This window comes from Dreissena polymorpha, chromosome 12 (genome assembly GCF_020536995.1).
Source record: "Dreissena polymorpha isolate Duluth1 chromosome 12, UMN_Dpol_1.0, whole genome shotgun sequence".
Taxonomy (NCBI): Eukaryota; Metazoa; Mollusca; class Bivalvia; order Myida; family Dreissenidae; genus Dreissena; species Dreissena polymorpha.
Genome location: NC_068366.1, coordinates 39,291,825 through 39,315,948, shown reverse-complemented (window position 1 = coordinate 39,315,948; position 24,124 = coordinate 39,291,825). Strand labels below are relative to the sequence as shown.

At 35.1% G+C, this 24,124-nt stretch overlaps 2 protein-coding genes and 1 long non-coding RNA gene across 4 annotated transcripts in view; 1 reads left to right on the top strand and 2 right to left on the bottom strand.

Annotated features, from left to right (window-relative positions):
• Positions 1-24,124, bottom strand: part of LOC127853811 (organic cation transporter protein-like) — a 289,143-nt gene that overhangs the window by 204,174 nt on the left and 60,845 nt on the right. The gene's annotated exons all lie outside the window — the stretch shown is intronic.
• LOC127853818 (uncharacterized) overlaps positions 1-24,124 on the bottom strand; it is a 289,097-nt gene that overhangs the window by 227,747 nt on the left and 37,226 nt on the right. The window lies entirely within an intron of this gene.
• LOC127853823 (uncharacterized) lies at positions 6,430-9,029 on the top strand. Its single transcript, XR_008036769.1, has 3 exons — positions 6,430-6,877; positions 7,865-7,994; positions 8,745-9,029. It is a non-coding gene; the product is annotated as an uncharacterized LOC127853823 (long non-coding RNA).

Genomic DNA, 24,124 nt, shown 5'->3' with positions numbered 1-24,124 from the left:
GTAAAAACGGTTTAGCCTCCTGAGCTATTCCGCAGAGTACACATTCTTGACGTATTTTATACCTTATATAAGCAATCTTCGTAGTTTCACAAAATTTAACGACAAAAACAGAACTCTCCAAATTATTCAATCGTTTCGCGTTGCAACGCTTTATAATTTTTAGGTTTTAAAATCGTCAAAAGATGCATATAATGGCTATATTAGAGCATGGTTAATGTTCAGTATTACTGTTTCCTCACAAATATCATAACTAAAACGAAAACTTACGAATCTGAAACAACTTTTTTCAATTTTGTCAATTTACCAAAGCGTGAAAAGATCCCTTTAAGTATTTAGTAACGAACTTCAAAAGAAAATGCAAAAATCTGTGAACAAGTTCCTTTAATGCAACTTAATTTATGCAAATTTCAATGTATGTTTAAATATACCTTAAACACTCGGGTCCGTATAATTAAGTCACGTATTGGGTCTAGATTTGTATAAGTGAGACATCATATTAACATAATTTTTTTACATGGAACTCAGCCCGAGGGAAAACATGTACACAAGTATAATATAATTTATAATATTATTTATATATGTGCATTTAGTCTAATCAGGATTGAAAACATATGCCAAAACTTCTGTCTAGTTTGGTATAATAAAGACTGGCGCTGTGATATTTGTTTCTTAAAGTTGAAAAACAAAGTTCAATTCATAAACACAATGCTTAATTCATTTTAATTCTCTTTTTTGGGGGGCGAAAGACTTTACGATGTCTTCCAATATTGCACATTTGAATGATATTCTATTATGCTGTACATGTATTGTTTCAAACACTTCTAACAGAAACGAACGATTACTCACTAATAGTATATGTCAACTGCAGGTATAATGTAGCTCAAATCAGATAATTGGTTAGGCATGCTTTGATTGTTCTGAAAAGGATTTTAATCGTCTCAATATTGGGTCAGGAAACAATAGCTCGCAAATAAATGTACACATTTACAAAACCGAACTCAATATTGAATTTCTTACATTGCATAGCAAATACGGTTTCGTGATGTGTAGTCATCAGTTAAAATTATGTATACCTGTATATGTTATTCATATAAGCCGCGCTTAGGGACCATCGGGCCTAATCCATGGCAGTAAAGTATCGACCTAGATTAGCTTTTGCAGGCCGAACAAGCTGATCTGGAACGACGCTTTCCGTTTTTATAAATCCCGGTTTGTCTTATGTACATGCAATGGGTTCTCGTATTACCTGGTCTGTACGTAAACAGGCATTTACCCGGACGCTCTTCGTTCAGTAGTTATAAACAGTAGCTTTTGAGTCGCTGTGAATGTCGAATGAAGTCGAAAATAAAGGTTAGTCTTGATAATTTATTATTTGGCTTTGTGCATGGACATTATAATGATCATTATGTATTCGTCGCCGACTTTGTTGTTGATGATGATGATGTTGAGGATGATGATGATGATGATGAGGAGGAGGAGGAGGAGGACTTATTGTTCTCCAAAAATAAGTGTTTAGAATATCGCATTATACACATAATCATAACTTGTTAAAATCGTATCCAGTTAACGTCGTATTTGCGCTATCAGAATTTAATGTTTGTATTAAAAAGTTGCTTTAGACGAATTTTATGTTTTCATTTTCAATTTTTGTCATCATCGATGACGCCAACACCGTCTGACACGTTTAATAATTTTTAAACGCGAATAGTTAAACTAATTTTATTTAAAAACAAAACTTCGTATTGAGCTGAATTTGAAGAAAACAAGTCTTAAAGCAAGGAAAAATAAAACATAAGGAAGTGAAACAAGAAAGAAAGAAAGATAAGACGCGGACATAAGCGACCTCACGAGAAACAACAGCATCAAAATAAAACAATAAATAACATTACAAATTGGTTCATTTCTTGCACATGCGAGTTTAAACCGGATAATTGCATACACGGTCTAACAAACATTTGCATATCTTTTTTAATAAAATTTGTCTTCAGTAGCCTGTCGTATCCCTAGTAAAAATGAACAACGTTAAAGAAAGTTCCTTTTTTATTCTGTTGACAAGATTTGACTGTACTGTTTGCAATGCTTTTTGCAATGCTTATTGCAAAACAGCACCACATGTAAATTTGTGATATGAGATTTTCCGAGCATATATTGACATGGGGTTCATTAAAAAAATAAACGTTCAACATATTGCAAATCATTCGGGTTATACAATAATTTATCTTATAAAATAATTAATTACATGGTATATTGATAATCTGTGCTTACATACAAAGTGCAAAAATAAAATGATAACTCTACTAGTTTGTTGGAATTATTGCATTTATTTCATGCTTATTTTGTTACAAGTGCATAGGAAGATCAGAATTGTATGCGCCCTTTATTTGGAACATGCCAAATGTTACGTCAACCGTTTCTACAAACACTTATAAAATTGAGATCGTAAAAATGTTAACATATCAAGTTATTTTTCTTAATAAAAATATCGATGAACAAAGATGTAGCGTGTCAGAGTTTGGATCATATAATGAGGTAATTATGAGGTTGCTTTACCGTTGCTGTCATGCAAAACAATATAATTACCAAACTAGGCATAATGTTCACGTATTTTTGTTAACTGGTCCCCCGTTGAATATAACCGTTGACTCCGTTGACTAAATAGACCATTCCAGAATTTAGTAATTACCCAATTATCTCCCCTGGATACTCTCCGCGTCCGCCATTACACAACTGCCTTACAACCGGTAACATATATAAGAGAGCACCGATTATTCAACGGATGAATTTCTTTCTTTTTGTAAAACGTTTTTGTTTGCCACGCAAATTTTATGAAATAAAGTTTTTTTGCTAGGGGAGATGTTAAGCTAGTGTTATAACAGAAAAGTGTTTGAAAAACATGCATTTTTGTAGGTATTTGTCTAGGAAAATAAACAAGTTGACACATTAAAAAACATTTAATTTAATTAAATGCATTATTTATCATTGGATCATTTGCATCAATTTTAAAATCGTGTAAGCCTTTGCATTCCGGTGTTTCATTGTCCCTTTGTTCTGCATAAACCGATTATCTCGTTTTGATCAGATATTATCTAGACTTAACTAACAACATGGTGTCATAAACCACACTGGGTGGCAGATGGCAGTCTGGTCATTAAACACAATTGACCAGTCGCCAAATTATCGATCGCTCCGCCCACATAGTCACGTGGTCTAGTGATTAGAATACTCCGACAAGCAGATCGCAATTATAGCGGATTACGTGAGGGAAATTCTATACTTGTAATGATGTATTATGCTCTTTTCTATAATATAAATTATTAAAGCCGCACACTAAACTAAACTGCTTTGTTAAACGTTAATACAATCATAAATACTTTTGAGAGAAATGGCGTAATCAAAATAAATGAGTTAACGGCAGACTGACTATCAGAAACGTTTCTTATACATTTTATATAGGGAGTTGATGAAAAATCCGTTGTAAAAATGAGCATTTATTTCAAATTGAATTTGAACTTGTATTCAACCGTCTGACAGTGAACCCGGTGGCTATTCATATATAATTTTGAAAATATTTTTATTAAATGCAAATGACATATCCATATCATGATGGGTTTTTTGTTTATTAAAAATGTTTAGATCTTTGTTTTATTGTGTTATTTTAAAAAAGACACCGATTTTTTTTATTTAGACATAAATTAAATTTTGATTGTAACCATAATTTAATACAGGCCAAATTTCGTGGTTTCATTAACAGATAGTCTAATATGCATTTTATTTCATTTATGTTTAATGCGAACCTGTTACATTTCACAATCAAATAATGAAATGTTGGTATTACGGTGCTGTTCACGAACATTCGAATTGAAAACATTTAGCATATAATGCATTTGCTTATTTATAACAAGATGGCCCTTATATGTTAATTGCAATTTTCACATTTCTCCCCGTATCAATATATGTTGTTTTAGAAATGTTGTTGTTGTATTATAAGCCGTACATTTTACACTTGAAGTCGCTCTAAGCTGTCTTAGCCGCGTTGAAATCACCCTTTTTCGTTTTAACTTTAGTTAAAACAATATTTGAGTTAACAATTTAAAATGATTTCCCTTGTTTATGATCCACAGAAAATAATTATATAATTGGAAATCATTTAAGTAATTAAATAGTTTTCTTTTCTTGTGTACAGTACCTAACAATGCCTTAATGTTCCTTCATTCTGAGATCCACGCAACATACTGTTATTTATTAATCATCGACAATTACGCTGAGATTAATAAGCACGTGTGGCAATTATTATGTCGCCCAAACTGCTTAATAATATTGTGCATCATACGGTATAACACGTTTTATAGAACACACACCTGGTGTGGTTAAACTATTTAGTGTGTTTGTTTTCTCATTACTCGTTCATATGTTCAAGAAATAAAAGATAAAATAATAACCTTTTATAAAGTATGTATAGCACCTACAATTTTGAATAATGATCGAAAAGAAATGATCATGCATTTGATATAAAATATGTGTAAACTCTTAAAAAATACGTCCATTCCATATGTACAACACGCTTTGTTTGTCGGACAAAATGGCGGCCAGATAAGCGTTGCTGAGGGGTGTGTGAAAAATCGATATCTGATTGGCTGATCGACAAAATGTGGGCGGAGTTGGCGACTGGTCAATTGATGATGCCACCATGTCGTCCCTTTCTGTTAGTATTAAGCAGTCATTTGGTTGAATAATTTACCTCCGACATACTTAACAGTTGCGTACATTAGATATGTTACATGTTGTACAAATTAAAAGTTGTGTCCAATATAGAATATCAGAAATTGTACACCGTAAAGATAATAGCCCGTTTAATTTATGAAAAAAAAGTATTTAATAATTAAATAAAAACATTTAACGTATTTAGCGGGTATCGGTTAATTAAAACAACCTCATTCTGTATGAAGATTTAATGTTACGGCAATGCACACACGACATCATAAAAACAAGAAATTACATTTGACACCAACGGGGGTAAATAATGTTTTCAAAAAAATATATATAGGTATATAGATAAATGTGTGTTGAAATGTTAGATATTTGTCACTCATACTCACTAGTAACGAGTTTTCAATATACATGAATACACAGTTTAATTTGCATCATGTGAAGTTGTGTTTTTCAGTTTTATGTTAATAGCGTCATTCTCTGTACAAACCCCATCAAATTAAAACTACATGTAAATACCGTCATGCACTGCGCTTTTAATAGGGCTTTGTAGTACGTTTATTTTCAATGCACCCCTTACACTTTCTATCACTCATTTGTTTATCACACTAGCGCACTCATGCCATTGATAATTATATTTTTATAATTAGATGTATTATTATTGTAATTTATTGAAGCTTTTCTGCAAAAAATAATACGGGTTATGCATAGAGCTCTTTGTTGTGTCATATTGTCGGCCTTTCAGTCTTCAGATAATCTTTACTTTGATGCTAATGACGCGTTTTTTAAGATGCAAATAAATGTATTAATAAATTCGTTTGGTACTAAATAATATTTTTTTGAAATATTATTTAGGTGTTGTTTTTTTTCGGAGTTTCTTTTCGATTAATTGACTAAACAAGTGTATCCATATGTTTTGCGTTAGTGCAAAGACATATAAAATATTTTTTAGGATGTTAAGCTGTTAAATTATTCCAAAGATGAAAATTTATTCAACTATATATATTCACATTCTCTTCATCTTCCATATAATCACCGAAAAGATCGTCATGATCAATATCACACTCCCATGATAAAAAGCTCGTTTTTTACGTGACATTATTCCAGCTCACAAAATAAAATTTAAATCCAAACAACATTTTTTGTATCTCTAATTTCAGTTAGAACAAGAAAAAAATGGAAAGCGTATTAAAAATATCATACTTAATACAATATGATTTTAGAATATAGAGTTTTACCAATTGATACAAATTTCAAACAATTAGGTAATTAATTGCGCGAGAATCTTTAATAAGTATTAATTAAAATATAATCTGCTTGATGTTGCGGCTATTAAAATCAACACAACTATACATGCGTGAATTGTTTGTAACAAGTAAAAAGTAAAAAGTCTAATCAAAGATATGAGCGACTGAACCGGCAAATTTTAGCCGATGATTACCACTTGTTTACACACACAAAATAAACAAATACACGAAAGCATTTAAAACAATTTATTTGTAACAATCAATCTCAACTTCAAACAATCATTTTAACAACAAAAAATGTGATAATCGCATGAAAATAATTAATTAAGTAATTTATTTATCCGGCATTGGCGAAGCGGGTATTCTCTAGGTCTGTGGCTTTTGGAATCGCAGACTCGCAGAAGTTGGCAGTAGTGTAATGGCGGACAGTCACGTGACTGACAATATGGCGGTGGTCAATTTATCGATTCAGGGGGCCGTTTCATCAAGAATTACGTATTTTTATACGATCGTAAATTATGTATCGAGATTAATGTAGTCGTTTACGATTTTACATAAACTCCGTTTCATCAACGAAATCGTAAATGCAACATACATAAAATACGACTACTTAAATATACGTATTTTGTAACCGAAAAAAATAGTGACACAGTCTGAAAAATTGCATGACGTAATTTTCGCGCGTTCTGTCAGCTAAGGAAAATATCGCACAAAACATAACTCCTATAAATATGTGGTCGATTAACGTCTAATTATTTGGACTAACAAAAACAATGCTAGTTGTGAATCGAAACAAAAACAAACACTGGAAAACGACGTGTAGACCGGTGTGGAAAGCTACCGATTGCTGTTTGGCCGACAGTATACTCTCCTTCCGTTACTAAACGCAAAAAGAAGTTATTTCGGATGGAGACGGTTGAAATGTGAGTTGAGAACTTGTTGGTCATGAATGAAGACAGCTGAAATAATTCGCGTTCAGGATAAATCTGAACGCGAATTATTTCAGCCAAGTGTCTGCAAAAGCAAAAATCATCAAAAGACTAAAGGCGGCAATTGATATTGACAAGAATGAAGATTATTTTTGCTTATTTTCTTTATCCATGAATAAAAAGGTATTGGTAAGATTAATTGTTTTGTTCTTTCTATGCAAAAATGCGACTGTGGTGTAGATCAATTAACAGTTTAATAATATAATTTAATATAGACAAATGGAAATTCAGGCTGACAATAACAAGACATCATGGATTGAAAGTGTGTCATGTCAGCATTTTGTGTTCAATTATCAAATATTTTATTTCAATAAGGTATTAGATTCACATGACACAACATGTTTAGTAATTACAAATGTCATATCATTGAGAATGCTATTTGTTTGTCTATTATACAGAGGATATTTGTTGGATTCGGTGGATTATCGTTTTTAATTCACGAGTGATCATAGACAATGATATTTTCACAAGTGGCGCAGCCACAAGTGAAAATATGTATTTTCTATGATCAGGAGTGAATTAAAATCAATATTCCACCGAATCCAACAAATTTTCTTTTTATTTTATGCTTTTTTCGCAGTTTATATACATTGTAAAAGAGTTTTACTTAAGAATGTCGTTGGGATTATGTTGTCATTTTGTCAAATAAATTACGTCATTTCACAGTAAACAGTGAAAATTATCGATAATTCTCACTGATAATTTTCATTGTTTGAAACAGTGAAATTATCAGTTTTAATCCACCGATATTTTTCTATAAACCACCGGAAAGCATTAAATAAATATCATTGTCCACAATAATTTATTATAGTGTTGATTCACAAGATGTAAATAATCAACATTGATTTATATTGCTTTCTCTGCAAAACTGTGTTACATGTAAAGATCACAAATGCAGTTTTCATTTCTTTGTTTTTCCAGAAAACAAAATGGTATTACTGGCTGAAGGACCAAAATTGAATGGACAGAGAACACGGTTGTCAAAACTCAAACAGAAGTTGTGTCACTCAGCTACATTAAAACATAAAACTGAAGGCAGAAGCAACAAATAGTAATTTTTTTTTCTATAGAATATAGTAAAGCAGACTGCTAATTATTTCCTACAATGAAAATGTAACAATTAATGTTTTCAATTTTTAGCTGGGCTGTTTTCGGAGAAAACCCAATGTATTGTAATAGCCAGCGTGTCGTGTCGTCCGCGTCATGCTCAAACCTTAACATTTTGTCAATGTATTGAACTTTGGCCATAAAATCAAAGTGCTTACACCTATAACTTTGAAACTTCATATGCAGCTCCACCTTGACGAGTTCTACACGCCTCAACCATATTTGGGTCACTAGGTCTAAGAAGGTCACTGGGACCTTAAAATAATTCTGACAAGCTTTTATTCGTTAAAAAATGCACCCGCAGCCGAGCGTTCAGACCTGTTATGCGGTGCTCTTGTTTTTCATTGTACTCTGTTTTATGGGGATAAAGTATTGCTGCATTTTTTCATTTAACTTTTATTACCGGTAACTTATTTACCAGAGTATGAACTTGTGTGTCAAGGTATTTTTTATTTAATTCTTTCGACATCAATGTACTTAAAAAAGAAATTGGAATGTAGAGCATTAGTGTCACACACAAATGTTGAGTTTAAGTTCAGAAAGCTAGGTTAATTTTGCAATACAAAAACCAACTTTCGGAAACAAAACCAGGTCATGTAGGCATGCTAACTTATTCTGACCATAGTGTCATATGTTGTGTATTTAATATTTAGTTCTGTTAAATGTATAAACTAGTAAATTTATCTGCTTGCAGCAACATGTGAAGAATGAAGCAACAGAGTAATAAAACTCGTGAGGAGATGTTGATGGCGTCAAGGGAAAGATATGCCATTCAGAGGGACATAAGCAATAATCATGAGAAACTGGTTACTCTTTCCAAAAAATGAAATTTTAAATTGCTCAATTGTTTCTGGAACTTTTAATTGATTTTACATGTGATGGTGTTCAGTGAGTCTATGAAACTTATTATTACACATACTATATGTAAGATATAAATTGTCATATGAATTATAATACCATGCCCAGTTAATATATTGTACTTCCTGATTAATAATAAATATTTGTGAATGTTCTTTGTGTTTTATTCATTGAAAACTAGTATTATAGCAACTGTTATCAAATACCATAAACATAATTATGATAAACATTTCAATAAAAATACAAAAAAATTGCACAGGTAAACAACATATTTTAACAGTAGATGACTCAATAATTGAACAGAGAATCATAAAAGGGTAAAGTTTAGTAAATACATTCGGAAACAATCTAATATACTGGAAAACTTCTATTTTTTTATGACAATAATATCCATATTTATAGACAGCACACTTATTATAATAAAGTACCGATACATTTACAAACCCACTTTTTATGCCCCCCTTCAAAGGGTATATTGTTTTGCTTGGTCGGTCTGTCCACCAGATGGTTTCCGGATGATAGATAAGTTATTAACTCAAGAAAGCTTAGGCCTAGGATCATGAAACTTCATAGGTAGATTAATCATGACTAGCAGATGACCCCTATTGATTGTCAGGTCACTAGGTCGAAGGTCAAGGTCACAGTGAGTCGAAACAGTAAAATGATTTCCAGATGATGAATTAAGAATGCTTAGGCCTAGGATCAAGAAACTTCATAGGTACATTGATCATGACTTGCAGATGACCCCTAAAGATTTTCAGGTCACTAGGTCAAATGTCAAGGTCACGGTGACTCGAAATAGTAAAATGGTTTCCGGATGGTAACTCAAGAATGCTAACAGCTAGGATTATGAAACTTCATAGGTACATTGATCATGTCTGGCACATGACCCCTATTGATTTTCAGGTCACTAGGTCAAAGGTCAAGTTCACAGTGACAAAAAACGTATTCACACAATGACTGCCACTACAACTGACAGCCTATATGGGGGGCATGCATGTTTTACTAACAGCCCTTGTTTAAATGTGGCTTTGAGAATGTTCATTACAGAGAACAACTGTAAGGGCGAAAGTCAGTGGGTAAAATATCACTTGAATAATTGTTAATTGGGAAAAGTACCTTAAGTATATGATCTTTTCTAGAGCTCAGATAACTGTTCAATATTCAAGGGACCTTTTCCAGTTTTGGTAAATTGACTAAATTAAAATAAAACATGCATGCCCCCATATGGGCTCTCCGTTGTAGTGACAGCCATTGTGTGAATATGTTTTTTGTCACTGTGACTTTGACCTAGAGACCTGAAAATCAATAGGGGTCATCTGCCAGTCATGATCAATGTACCTATGAAGTTTCAAGATCCTAGCCATAAGCGTTCTTGAGTTATCATCCGGAAACCATTTTACTATTTCGGGTCACCGTGACCTTGACCTTTGACCTAGTGACCTGAAAATCAATAGGGGTCATCGGCGAGTCATGATCAATCTACCTATCAAGTTTCATGATCCTAGGAATAAGCGTTCTTCAGTTATCATCCAGAAACCCTTTTACTATTTCGGGTCATCATGACCTTGACCTTTGACCTAGTGACCTCAAAATCAATAGAGGTCATCTGCGAGTCATGATCAATGTACATATGAAGTTTCATGATCCTAGCCCCAAGCGTTGTTGAGTTATCATCCGGAAACCACCTGGTGGACGGACCGACAGACAGACATGTGCAAAGCAATATACCCCCTCTTCTTCGAAGGGAGGCATAAAAAATAAGTTTAAGATTCGCAAACTTTTGTTATAGTTATGATATTTGTGAGGAAACAGTAATACTGAACATTTACCATGCTCTAAAATATCCATTATATGCATCTTTTGACGATTTAAAAACTTGAAAATTTTAAAGCGTTGCATCTAACTGCTGCAACACTCGACAATTGAATAATTTGTAGAATTCTGTTATTGTCGTTATATTTTGTGACACGATGAGGATTGCTTATATAAAGTGTAAAATACATCACTCATTGTATCAACATGGACGGACAAGTGGTCTTAGTGAGGCTTTTACTTCAGGGGTCAGTGGTTTGAGCCCTGTAGGAGTTACTTTTTATCTTTCTTTAATTGTATTCTTTTTTTACTGGAGCTTTTTAGATCCAGTGTTTACATGTATCAATATAAAAGCGTTTAATGAAAAACTTAAATATCTGCCAAAATTTAGGAAAAGTTCCCTTTAATATAAATATTAAATAAGGCACTTGGTAATATCTAACACATAACTTTTTTATTGGTCCTCAGAACATTGGCATTTTTTTCTTTCACAATCCTATAATCTTGAAGTAAATATTTGACAAATTATGCATACACAATTATAAAACATGCAAACATCAGCTGTTGTAACTATTGTGTCTAGACGACCAGGAATACCAATCCTTCCAAATCAGCGATGACACAACTTTACGCCATTTGGCCGAGTAGTGTAGCTCTGCCTATTCAGAGAAGACTCAAGTCATCTATCACTTTATAACATTTATAACTACAATTAAAAAAAAATAAAATGAAACAGTTTGATCAGCTGCTGCCTCTTATCACATGCTGCTCGATGTACTGGAGTGTTGTTCATAACTTCCGGTTCCATCACGTTTCCAACCAATTCCTCTATCAGTGGAACGTTTGAATCCAGACACAGGTTATGCAGGGGCATGTACACACTTGATATTTCACAGCACTTATTGGACTTGAAAGGCCAACATCCACCAGTGGCATGCAGATATCTAAACAAAGATCAAAAGTATTTCTTTAACATAGACATTTGTCTAAGTGACTAAATTGTCCTGATACCATTGACATTAATTTAATTTCAATATAAATTATATATAATATATAGCCTACAAAACACTTTATTTGTGCCTGTATTCACTATTTATGCACAATATCATTTAAATGCACTAGTAAACAATATTTCATACATAGTGTCTGAGGATAAGCAAAAAATTTATTTTTTTAAGATTTAAAATAAAATGAATAAATCATCAGTTTATTTAAACGGACATTTTTTTATGAAACATCATATTCACACATGCAAACAACCCTCAGTTATAATAAAAGTTAATTTACATATAAATTCTAAAATTTGATAATTAAAGTTGTACTTTATCAAGCTTTAGAAGTTACGTTTGATTTAAGACACTGTGAGGCACAAGAAAGAGATTGGCAGTAATACTTCATTTAAATACTGTGTGGTAAGTTGATCTCGCACTAATAAGACTTATATTTCACAACCTATATAATTTGTTACCAATCTCGTGATTTCAACACTCCAAATGCCCTTTCTACTACCCACGCTCTACAAAGATGGTCATTGTAGGCCTGTTCCGCAGCATGGGAGGGATGAGGTTAAGGGGTCATCAGGTTAGTCCTTAACAGATACCCACTATCTCCCAGCAGATGACCCTCATCATTCGTGCTCAGATATTGCTGTAAATTGAAATATTTTATTGGGCAGTTGCTTTGTCTTTGATAAAACAGCAGTCCACAGTTAATATTGTTAGATTAAGGTAGGAAAGCATCTCAATAAGTTTCACAAAACAAGCTTAAGTATTATCAAATCACTATATTTTAGTTACCTAGATGAAATAATGTAACTTAAGACAATATTTAAAGATAATACTGTTAGCTACATTGGCTAACACATAAAAGAACAAAAGCTTGATCACACAGTGCTAATGGTGCTTATTGTGGTAGTTAATGATTTTTGCGCATGTACGTAACTAATTATTATTAGATGTCAAAGATGATAAGCATTACGCTTATTTTAACCTTTTATGGTATTTATCTGCTTTTATACCAAGTTTAATGATAAGGTAATGAATCATAATACTGTATTTACATTTACCTCATGCTGGCGTCAGCAACAGCCTGCACATTAATGGCATGGAAACCTCAGTAAACATCTCCCTTGGCAATATGCAATATACCAAAATCTATAAAAAATAAGTTATTCATTAACATGAGAGTGCTCATCATTTCATGTTCACATTACCAACACAAAAGGGAGGAATGCAGAAAAGGAGTAAATAAATAAAAAAGCCTCATCAATATGCACGAAATAAAATTTTTGGATGGGGGGTGCATATTTTTAGCACTGCAGAATTGAATTTGACAAATAAATAAATTGTAATCAAATGAAAACAATATAGAAATAATTAAGGTAATTGTTCTGCAATTATTAAAGACATAAGGTACAATCTACTTTACTCACGCTCGATTGGTTATTCACAGCTTGGGTACTACTTACATGTACCCCTGGTACCATTAAGCATACTTGCATGTACCTCGGGTAAGGTTAATATACTTAAACGTACCCAGTCCTTATTAGACTGTACCCGAGTTGTATTCCTGCCCAAAATCCGATGTGGTACAGTGCACTACAGATAAATGTAAAGCGATATTGTTTATCTAAATAAAACTTACCTTTTGAAAAAACTGCATCAACATGCTTTTTGAGTATAAATTTCGATGATATAAAGACTATTTGAGAAAAAAATTGACATTAATTAAAATAATTTAAAAAAATTAAGCCTACAACAACCCATTCAGCATTAAATTTCCGGCTATGTTAAAGTATATTAACTGTAACAGGGTTAGCTCTACATGTAAATATACTTAAAGAGTACGGGGGGTACAGGTAATTAGTATCCGAGCTGACAATGACCAATCGAACAACATTGTAATCAAATGAGAACAATATAGAAACAATTATGGTGATTTTTCTACAATTATTAAATACATAAGGTATCCTCCAATTACCATAAGTCGACCGGTTAAGGAAATAAGTAAAAGAATTTCTGAATTTATGCAACAAAATGCAGCAATATACTATTTACCTTCAGAGATTTATTTAATTCCCTTTAAATCAATGTCAAAATGATTATTTACAGCATGTTTTACTACGCAAAGCCGATAGTTCCTTACACACTACAAGAACATTAACTTCGCGCGTTGTTTACCTTAAGTCGATACGTCACATCTGGGAAAGGGACAGCACTCTAGAGGTAATGGATTAGGCCAACTTAACTTAAAACTTCGCTTCTTTGAACAATTTTAACAAGAACTAAAACAGTAAATATATATTAAATATGTTTTCAATATTTTATAAATACAATTGAACAAGTTTCTTTCACTTTTCTTAAAAACAATTTTCACTCTTCTTTAGCACAGCATGGGCACATAAATGTTGCACCTCTTCTGATGACTTTAATTTCTGTACAAAATGACAGGTGTACCCAGTGGTTGCAGGCTCTATTGTCACACTGTGCCCATTTTACAAAAGTCGTTTTGGATAAGCCTTAAAATAAATCAAGTAAAAAAAAAATCACCATTAAGAAAAGGTCTGAAAACCAATTTAATAAAAAAAGCTTTGCCTTAAATTTACTACGATTTACTACTATTTCCGATATGAAGCGCTGTCAATGAAAGTGTTATGTTAAGATCGTCGGCTTTACATTTCAATTTTTGTGGGAATTTAATAAATAGGACCAATAAAATGTATGGGATATAGTTAAATTTGTGTAATTTTAGTTAAATTTTTTATTTTGAAATGCAATTTTACCTGTTTTTTCCTCGTTTTGTTTTTATTTGTTTTTGTTTATAAGCGTAGTTATGTCACTTTATCGAATTACTCGGAGCGCTTGCGTGTGACGTCATCCAAATGGCCGCGCTCTTAATGTAAACAAAGTGGTCGAAATTAGGTCATGGTCGACTTACGGTAATCGTACGATACCATCAGCATCTTCTTAACTCACAAATACAATAAACTAGTTTAGAAATAGCAAACACAAACAGTATCATGATGTCATATTCATTTTCATGATCATGATGTTATAATCAACAATTTCGAGGTAAAGTATTGTTCAATCACAACATTTAATAGTAGAACAACTACAAGTTCAACATTAGCGGGTGGGGTAAATCAGTGAAGTGATTTCTTTGCTCTATTCCTTAGAGATTGCTAGTAACTAAGGGTTAATAACAGTGAACAATAACTGATAAACAATTAACGTGAATAGAAACAAGATGAGTGATTCCGCAAACTATAATAATCAAGAACTATGTAATTAGACGTCTATTCTCATTGAATCCCAGCCAGAAAGAGAGAGAGATTCCCGGATTTATGTGCTGCAATATTACCCACCCGTAATAATCGCTCACGGTTACATTCTACCAAACCCATAAATCACAACACTCCTCCCCACTTTAACTTAAAAGTTTCCAGCCAGAGGTGGGGTAGGGTGACTAATAGCCTTTTCATTGTTTGTTGAGCAACAAAGCCCTAACAAATGTCATGAATCTTTCCGGGAAACATATTTTTCATTAGTGAACAAAGAAGCCCAACTAATTCTTGCTCTCTCCCATGCACCAATGCTATTTGTTGGACAATGAAGCCCATACAAATGCTCCTGCATTAGCTGAATAATTTTTCTCTCATTGAGCAAAGAAGCCCTAAAACAGAGAAAATTAACAGCATTAGATATTGTGCCTACACAAAGTGCATCTGTATTTGTCTATGTCCAGTGCGTCAGTCGGTGAAACATTCACACAAGAACCATGATACCAGGTGACCCGATGAAGGAATGACATGATGGAGTTCAATAACCGTCGCTTTAGGGATCTCCGGAATAACCAATTCCTAATCACCTGAGCCCTTCTTCGACTTGAACGCGTACACCAGTCTAAAACATTCGTTAATGATCCAGAAAACTTCACCTCTGGACTTGCAATAAACAACTGCCCTCCATCTTCCTCTTGAGCCTTTTCCAACTCTTCTTAGGAGAAACCCCAGCACTGCGACTTGCCACTGTCTGTTACATCTGACACAAACACAGTACATGCTCCAGCGTCTTCACAAACAAGTGAACCACTTGAAATAGGGTCCATTTTTCAATGGACCCTCCACTTTGACAGTATACACTCTGTTGTTATCCAGTTGTCCGGGGCAAGTAAGCCCTCTATTCCAACTGGTATCACCATGACCTAGAGTATGGCAGACCGAACAAGAAAGCCCTTTTGTCTGACCAGACTACGTTGATGGTCCCGTTGCCTGTTTCCCGCCAGGATCCCAGACAAAGATGACATCCATGGATAATGGACATCTACTGCCATCAGAGAGTAAAGGAAACCCACCTGATGCATCCTTGGACTCCGGGAGTAAAGGAAACCCTCCAGAGGAACGGTCCAACTCAGGGAGTAAGGTAAACCCACCTGAGTGCAGCCTGTCGCCACTTTGAATGTTCCCTGACAGCGTATACCAACAATCCTCCACAATGGGTAGTGGAAAGGTATCCTTCACAGTCACATTGTTCAACGCACAACGGTCAATACACCAGCGGTCTGTACCCTCGCGCTTCCTTATCAGAACTGGTTCTGACACCCATTCACTTGTCGACTCTGTTACAACACCAGCATCTAGTATTCTTTCCAGGTGCTCTTCTTCCCCAGCCAAGCAAGCAGGAGTCCTTCGAATCCTGGGCTTAACTGGTTTGGCACTTCCTGTGTAAATTGAGTGTTCAATGTAAGAGAAATTTCCAAGGTAATGCTCAACCCGGGTACAATCATCCTGAAAATCACAATGTTCGTCATTCATACCAACAATTGACTGTAAATACTCTTCCTGTAAAGTGATAGCTATCTCCACATTTTCGCTGTCAAACTGGTAACGACGCAATTCACCATCACTGATTGTAGAACATATTACATCAGTAGCCTGTTCACAACTATAACCATCTTTCTTTGAAAGCTTCTGTTTGACATCCAGAACTGGACTAGAAATCTCAGGAACTAAATTCACTTGAGGAGAGCAATAAGCCACTTCTTCGAGAGATTCTTCCTTATTATTGTCCACCAGAACTTCAATAGTAATCTCAGGGCCCGAATGCACTTGAGGAGAGCAATAAGCCCCTTCCTCAAGACATTTTTCCTTATTATTTCCAATCAACACTGGAGAAGAGAAACCCACATCCGGAACTGGATAAGAGAACTCAGGAACCGAATGCACTTGAGGAGGACTATAAGCCCCTACCTCAAGACATTCTTCCTTATGATTGCCAATCACCTCTGGAGAAGGGCCACACACATCCGGAACTGGATTAGAAAACTCAGGAACCAAATGCACTTGAGGAGGACTATAAGCCCCTACCTCAAGACATTCTTCCTTATTCTTGCTCGACACTAGAGAAACCCTACAAACAGAGAATACGCTGGTGTGTTGACCCTTTACTTTCTTGGGCGGACTGGTTCGACCAATGTCATCTGCTCTTCTTGAGTTTAAAGGACTCTGGCCTTTTCCTGACTCTCGCCCCTTCTTTATCTTATCGTCTTGTTGCGTTTGACAATCCTTCCGAAAATGGCCAACCTCACCGCATTTGTAACACCTTTTGTCTGACCCAGGTCGACTTGGCTGCGAACATGTCAGCACTGTTGATGTTAAACATTCGACCATCCTCTCCAGTCGTTGTAACCTGTCTTCTTCCCCTGACACTGCCTTCACTGCATACGAATCGGACATTCCGGTACCATCCACCGCCTGTGTAACATATTGATGATGTCGTACAAGGTCAATGGCCTTTTTCATCGAATGAGGACGCCCAAAGCAAGCATGCTTCCCTGCCTCCTTGTCCACACAGCCCTGGCAAAACTTTGAAATGGCCTCCTGCATGTTATGCTTTTCTGGCAGTTTTCGGAAAGCTGGTATTGCCAAGGTCAGCACTCTGTCAGCCCAATCCTCCAAGGACTCTCCGGCATTCTGTGTGGCCTGCTGGAACTTGACTCTAGCAGTTTCCGACAGCTCTTTGGCACCAAAACGAGCCTCCATTTTCCTCATGATTTCGGAAAAGGAAAACATATCACCCATCTGTGTCGTGATAGTGAAGAAATCCAGTGCCTTTCCTTCAAGACACCAATTTAGGTAGTCTCTACACTCACTATCAGTCCATGAGTTGACACTTCTGTAGCTGTCAAACTTCAGTCTGAAAGAAAGCCAATAAGACTTTCCATCATACCTTAAGTTCTTGGGGAGCTTATCTGGATTTCCCCTTTTCTCTTCTCTTCCCCTCAGTGTTCGATACTTTTCATCGGAGTCCGAGTCACTATCGGAGTAATAAAACTTGGACCTGCGATGGTGACCACTATGATGATCATGGCGCCGTCTGTAGTGATCCCTGTCACTCTCTCTGTCCCGCGACCCATGTCGACGTCTTCCACCGGATGACCTCCTCCGGTAGTCTTCTGGCGAGCGATCATGCGAACTACTCCGCTTCCTGTAATGGTATTCATGTTTACCATCGCGACTTCTAGATGGAGACTGGTAAGACCTTCTTGGGGAGTAGCTCCTGTCCCGCGAGAAGTGACGCCTTTCTAGACTATCGCGGCCCTCCTCTCTAGCTCTTGAACGGTGGTTGCAACTTTTTCTATCCCTGGCAACTGAACTCTCTAGTTTAGTAGTTTCCTCTTTCTTAGGATATCCAACTGCTGCTGGATCCATCGGGAATGGATGGGACAAAGTGAAGCCCGCAATCCTTTCCTCATCGTCTGCCTCGTCTTCACTCAACATATTCATGTCAGGATAACCATGTTTCTGGACAATGTTCCATGCCTGCCTTTCAGACACACCCGGCAAAGACATCAATCCTTTCACATCAGCATATTTTACGCGTACTGACATGTTAGAATAACCCGGTATTAAATTAGATTTATAATACACTCATCAATCCCACTCAATACCCATTTAATCCTTCTAATTATAACACCCTTAACCGTTATTCTAGATTTTAACTCAAATGACACAAACAGTAAACAATATCTATGGCCCACTATACAACGGTACACAGTATTTATGACCCTCATAGCCCACCATACAAAATAACCCAGTCAATATGACCCCTATGGACACCATTAACATGTACACATAAAATATGACACTATGGCCCACCATAGATTCCCCAATATTACACTATTGGTACCACATAGAATTGTTTACATGAGTTTAGACACTAACAGCCCACCATAGAAACCAGTGCAAATGTCAACAACAAGGGTTAACAATTGGAACAAGTCAACAGATGTACCTGAAAACTTTGAATTTCAATAACCATGCAATTAAATTAAATTGTATGCACGTTAAAACTTAGAGCACGATTAATCACGCAAACAAAACCAGTCATGCGGGTTTGACTTACCCCAAACCCACAAATACTTAACAAGGCCGTTTAGACCCTTCCTGTGCATTAATGTACCAAATGCACAGAAAACCCTGATTGCAAAACCGCAAACAGAACAGGTAAACAATAAACAGTCTTACCTACCACAGCGCCTGAAAATCAAATCAATTAGCACAACACGCTGTTGCGCTTTAATGAAATGAACCGTTAGAACGTCACTGTCCCTTTTCAGTCCGTCAATGACAAGTTCAGATGCCATCAAACGAACAATTCCAATATTACACTCAAAATGGTTTAATTAATGAGAAATAATATTAACCGCACCCGTAAAATTAAGGATTTGACTTTGCTATGAAAAATACCCCAAATTTACTGTATGCTAACCCACTGTAAGTATTCACTTAATAACCCTCTTTCTCCCCAATCAATGTGTTTAAGTCTTGACACGCCCCAAAATTAGGAATCACCTGACCCGTAACTTGTGCGAATTCCACACCCTTACCTGTCAGTAACCTGTGATACCAATTTTATCCAATCCAAGAGCCTTAAACCCACACTGAATGGTTCAATCTATACCTTACAGTGAAACCCAAACAAACTTTGCAAACCTTTCTGTTGAGATGCTGCCGTCTTCAATCTCTACCAGAATCTGCCTGCGTCCCCTGGATGTCGTCAAGTTATTGGACAAGGAATGCCACAATAACAAGCACACAAATGTCGAGCAAGGAAGCCCTGAACACAGTCACAGATGTCGAGCAAAGAAGCCCTGAACACCAGCACTTTCACAGATTGCAAAAGTTCGTTTGCCGGCTAAATACACTAGCCGCAAGATCCTGAACTCAATGAGAAATGTCCTAACTTTTGAAAATTAACACGAATTTCTTCTTTGAATTTCTTTTTCTTATCCCATCCTCGTCGCCAATGAAGTGATTTCTTTGCTCTATTCCTTAGATATTGCTAGTAACTAAGGGTTAATAACAGTGAACAATAACTGATAAACAATTAACGTGAATAGAAACAAGATGAGTGATTCCGCAAACTATAATAATCAAGAACTATGTAATTAGACGTCTATTCTCATTGAATCCCAGCCAGAAAGAGAGAGAGATTCCCGGATTAATGTGCTGCAATATTACCCACCCGTAATAATCGCTCACGGTTACATTCTACCAAACCCATAAATCACAACATCAGCTTGCTCTTAATGTCATCGATAAGTACACGTCGGCACAAAATAGAATGAGTTAAACATAAAGTCATTTGTAAAGAAACACAACAATAAATGATTAAACTAATACCGGTAATCATCGAATGCTTTTATTAAGAAAAGACACAACAATGACTTATTCTTCAACCATTTTGCAAAATCCGAGTTGTCAAATGCTAAGTAAACAAGGGGCAACTACTCTAAAGTTTTTGGGTTAAATTCTACTTATTTGCTGTTTGAAAATAAATACAATTTTATAATTATACTTGTTTAAATCAATGATTTCTTCGCCTTATTTACATACCTAAGCGACGGAATGAAAGGGATGAGCTCGCCGGCAAGTTGGTGCTATGTCTTCCCCGATTAAAACCAACAATCGCTCTATTCCGCCCTTACTTAGACGATATATCGAAGCAATGTTCTCATCTCTTAGGTTTTCGAGAACAATTCTCTCCCTAAAAAGCCTTGGCATTGGTAATTTTTCGTCTCCTGTCATCGTGGATGACAAAAACGACCGCCATTACGTTAATTTACGGGTGCCCTTACCCAGTCGTATATTTATGTATGAAATTTATGTAACTTTAATTTACGATTTGCTTGATGAAACGCGATTTCATTGAAACATCGTAATTTATGTAAATCGTAATTTACAACTAGTCGTAAATCGTTGATGAAACGGCTCCCTGGAACGGTCTATATACAACAGGTGCAGGCTAATGTTTCAGCGATTTTAATTGGATAACGCGAAAACCAATCGGGAGCGCCGTTCGTGACGTGACGTTACAATGTTATGGTTCGCACGCGGGGTTTCCCGGAGTATGATTTTTAATCTCTCTACATTCCGTTGATAAATAGATCAAATACAAAGATTCACATGCTCACAAATCAAGAGTTTCCATTTTTAAGTACCGCGAGGATATTATGTATCATGTAGTATTCAAGATGCATATGTATTATGAATCTTATTTGACTAGAACGAGCTTTTATTCTTACCTGTCAGCTGTCAAAAAGTTCGGGAAAATAAACCGGAAATGGTACACGGATTACTTCCCCTTAACCTCGAATAATCTCGCGATGTGTTTCTGAAAATAACCGGTCCAATTTTGGACCGGTAAAATTAGCTTGTACCCAGAGGGGGTAATCACGTGATGGTCAAGATGGCGACGTCCATACAGAGACAGTTATTTTTCGCCGTTTTATACCTTTTATTACTTCTGTGTATTTGTTAAATGACGCTCACTTTCCAGCCATATCAGTAAAAAGGTGATTAGCGTTAATTTCGTATTTAATTTCGATTTATATCTCGACTTTACACCCCGCATAATTTCTAAGTGGAGCCCTATTTAGGTTATCCCGCTAAGAAATTTCGCACTGAGTAATGTCGAGATATAGAGCGAATATTACTATGAAATAAAAGCCAGTAACTTTCTTCCTAATATGGCTGGAAAGTGAGCGGAATAAAAACTTATAATACCAGTAATAAAGGGTATAAAACGACGAAAAAAACCTGCCTCGGCATGGACGTCGCCATCTTGTCTGTCACGTGATTACCCCCGCTGTTGTACCGATCCCTTTATAGAGAGTATGCGATAGATAAAGGGAGGTAACCAATCTAGTATTTTCAATGAAATATTTAAGGAAACAGTATTAAAATACCGCGAAAATTAACACGTCAAGCATTCTGTACCTTTAAATGTTCCCTTTTCCAATCGATAAACATTTTAAACAATATCTTTTTTTTCTTTGAAATATTGTAGAATATATTTTTTCCTCTTAGAGAGACTTCAGTTTACTGATAAAATATTTACATCGCCAATGCAAACGTGTGCAAAAGAAGGAAGTAGTACTTGGCGCTTAAATGCACACTTGTAACACATAACACGATTTTCTTTGTTCAGAACGATATCAATGCACAGCAAAAGCTCGACTTTTCTACCGCTTCGATAGTACAATGTATTTTTCCTGACAGTCACGATATGAAACAACCACAAAGGCATATTCATGGTGCAGGATCACGTGACTTTGTGGAGTTACCAATTACATTTTAATAGATGTAAACACAGCGGTAAGTGATGCTTTATTTCCAATAACTTTTAAAAACAATTTTTCTTAGAAATGTCAACTATTGCATAAAAGACAGTTTTTATGTTGCTTATGGCAATGTGAAATACATCAGAAGTACTTTATTTAAAGGCTCTATAAAGGTGACAAATCCAATTATTATGCATATCAACTGATCTGATTTTTACCGGATTTCAGTTACTCTTGCATAAAAACTGCTAATAAAACAGCTTAGGTACAACGTTGTCAAGAATTATGGAAGATAAACCCGTTTCATAATTGGAAGAAATGTTTACATTTTTGCAACTAACGTGATGTGTAGCCTCAGAGCGGTGAAACATGCTAAAAAAGCCGAAAGAAAATTCAATTTTAATTCTATTTTAAACAACTTTTAACCAGCAGAAAGTAACTTATTAGATCACTACAAACGTTTTAACCATTTAGAAGAGACCTACTTTGTGGGTGATACCGAAAAATGTTAAAAATCATCGTTATATTTTTGGTGACCTGAGTCACTTTCACTTTCTCTTTTCCGAGTAAACAGCGATGTAAATAAACTGATTGTTTGTAAACACAATTGACTTGGAGGACACTTTATTTTGAGCTCAAAACAAGTTGTATTGCTCAATTTTTATTGTAATGTCCAATAGCATATAATATTGTTTTTTGATAACCTTTATAAATAAAATATGAAAAAAATATTTAAACATCGGTAAATAGTTACGGATCTTCACCTTTATAGAGCCTTTAATAAGCCTGTGGTCTTGGCCAAACATTCGATCTTTACTGCATTCATGCATACAGTTATGCAGCACGCAACGAGAAATGTTGGCACCGATTTCAGACGTATTCAATGATTTATTATTTAATCTTAATATATCGGCACAAACTGCAAGAAAAACTGTCTTTTATACACTAAAGAATTTTGCAAAGGTATTTCAATAACTTGCGATATTTGGAAAATAAAATTCTTAACGGTGTATTTACATTCTTTCCAGCCCGTGTGTTAACCCCTGAAAATCCAGTTGATCCTGCAACCTGTATATGAAGTTGTGTATCTGTAAAAACCCGTGTCTATTACATAATTACGATATATTTTATGAAAGTTTCTTTTATAGCTAATGATAAAATATGACATTTCTGCAGTGAAATAACAGCAGTGAAAATAAACAAATTGTAATTTTCAACTTCTTTTTTATTTTTAGATTATCATATCAAGATTTACTTCAAGATCTATATATATTTTTTATGAGTACGTGTGAATTAAAAAAGATATTCCATCGAATCCAACACATTTTCTTATTATTTTATGTTTTTTTCACCGTTTATTAACATTGTAAAAGAGTTTAACCGGAGAATTTAACTGGTATAATGACGTCATTTTGTGTATTGAAATGTATTGCGGCACGCCACGGGAGAAAGGGTAACTTTTCAGCGAAAGGGAAACAGCTGTTAATTATTTTCTTGTAAAGGGGCATAAAAGAAACAGAAAATGTGTTCATGTCAGTGTAAGATCGCCGCGAGTGAAACTATTATCTTTCTATGATCACGAGTGAAATAACAAACGATCTTACACTGATATGAACAAATATCCTCTATGTATTGTCCTTACAAAGGATCATGATAGTGCAAAATAAACTTGATATGACCAATTTCATGCTTGATTACTATAGACAGTCGTTAAAATCGGTAACACAATAATTGTTCAATCAAAGAAGTGTTTTCACTTTGAGATTGGAGAAAGATAGT